Genomic DNA, 1,817 nt, shown 5'->3' with positions numbered 1-1,817 from the left:
GTAAGTGAGTCAGTTATAAGCACCAAATAGCATGGGAAAGCCTGAGAGGAAATGGTAGGCCGTATTCTGGTGTCAAAATTACTACTTTATTTTGTTTTATTATTATTATTTTTTTGAGACAGAGTCTTGCTCTGTCGCCCAGGCTGGAGTGCAGTGGCGCAATCTTGGCTCGCTGCAACCTCCGCCTCCGAGGTTCAAGCAATTCTCCCACCTCAGCCTCCTGAGTAGCTGAGAATACAGGCATAGGCATGCACCACTATGCCTGGCTAATTTTTGTATTTTTAGTAGAGATGGGGTTTCACCGTGTTGGCCAGGCCGGTCTGGAACTCCTGGCCTCAAGTGATCCACCCACTGTGGCCTCCCAAAGTGTGGGGATTACAGGCATGAGCCACCGGGCCTGGCCAAAATTACTCTTTTAGAGAAGAATATGGTTTTCAGGTCTCAGTACCACACACAGAATCAAATAAATATAGGGCCCTGTGAACCAGTTAAATGGAGGATGCCTATGAAAACTCCCTCTTGACACACCATTACTGGCTTGGGTGGCCCCATCTGGGAGGGGTTTGTGGGTGAACTCTGGGGTCCCCACCCTCGGAGAAGATGGATGTTGCTGGGCTTCCTCTCATGGGGTCAGGCATGACCTGACCAAGGTGCCAACTCTTCAACAGAAAAGAACAGTGGCTTTTCTAAACCAATTTGTGGTGCACACTGTACAGTTCCTCAACTGCTTTTCTATGGTTTGTGAGGAGAAACTGGCAGACCTTTGTCTTTGTATCCAACAAATTGAAACAACTCTCAACATTTTAGACACAAAGTTGTCATCTATCTCTGACCTAGATGATGTCACAGTTGAAGTATCTCCTTTAAGTGTCACTAGTGTCACAAATGGACTTCGGCACATTCTGAAGCCACTTCAGAGCAGTTACAGAACAGTACACAAGACTCTGGACCCCAGGAAAGTGACGGATCAGCAGGAAATAGCTTAAATGTAGCCAAGGATCCAAGATATGGCAGAGATCTCAAAATAGCTCAAGTAGGTGTACCAGCGATGGCAATCAGAAACAAAATTAGGCCAGGAGTGGTGGCTTGCGCCTGTAATCCCAATACTTTGGGAAGCCAAGGCAGGTGGATCACTTGAGTTCAGGAGTCCGAGACCAGCCTGGCCAACATGGTGAAACCCCGTCTCGACCAAAAAATACAAAAAATAACCGGGTGTGGTGGCACATGCCTATAATCCCAGCTACTTGGGAAGGTGAGGCAGGAGAATCACTTGAACCTGGGAAGTGGAGGTTGCAGTGAGCCAAGATCGCGCCACTGCACTCCAACCTGGGTGACAGAGTGAGATCCTGTCTCAAAACAAAAACAAAGCAAAACAAAAAGCAAAATGATATCAGAAGGACTAGTCCCAGATCTTTCTGAGAGGCCAGATGCTCCAGTGCCTGATGGTGAAAGTGAAAAATTATAGAAGAAAGTTCAGATAGTGAATCTTCTTTTAGTAACTAAGCTTAATTTTGATAAGAATTACATATGCATTTGTAGGGATACATTTATATTCTATAAGAGAGAGAGCCTGAACTGTAACTTTTAGTCATAAAAACATCAAATGGCCACATACACGTCCACCATCGAGCTTCTTCTGTGTTAAAAAAGTAAAGCATTTATAACCTGAAACACAAAAACCCTCTCTCTTGAGATTGCAAATTGGACATTAGCACATCCAATCCTGATAGATATGCAACTGCTTTAAGAAACAGGAGCTCTGTGCAAGGAATGAGGAGGTCAGTGATAAGGATAGTTGGACTCATTCACATTGTTGC

General features: G+C 44.9%; 1 pseudogene; it reads left to right on the top strand.

Annotated features, from left to right (window-relative positions):
* The first annotated feature begins 600 nt into the window (after nt 1-600).
* Nucleotides 601-1,503, top strand: LOC100449764 (WASH complex subunit 3-like; annotated as a pseudogene).
* Nucleotides 1,504-1,817: the final 314 nt, after the last annotated feature.

This window comes from Pongo abelii, chromosome 7 (assembly GCF_028885655.2).
Source record: "Pongo abelii isolate AG06213 chromosome 7, NHGRI_mPonAbe1-v2.0_pri, whole genome shotgun sequence".
In the NCBI taxonomy this organism is placed as follows: Eukaryota; Metazoa; Chordata; class Mammalia; order Primates; family Hominidae; genus Pongo; species Pongo abelii.
The sequence above is the reverse complement of the archived record's forward strand: the minus strand, read 5'-3'. Positions and strand labels throughout refer to the sequence as shown.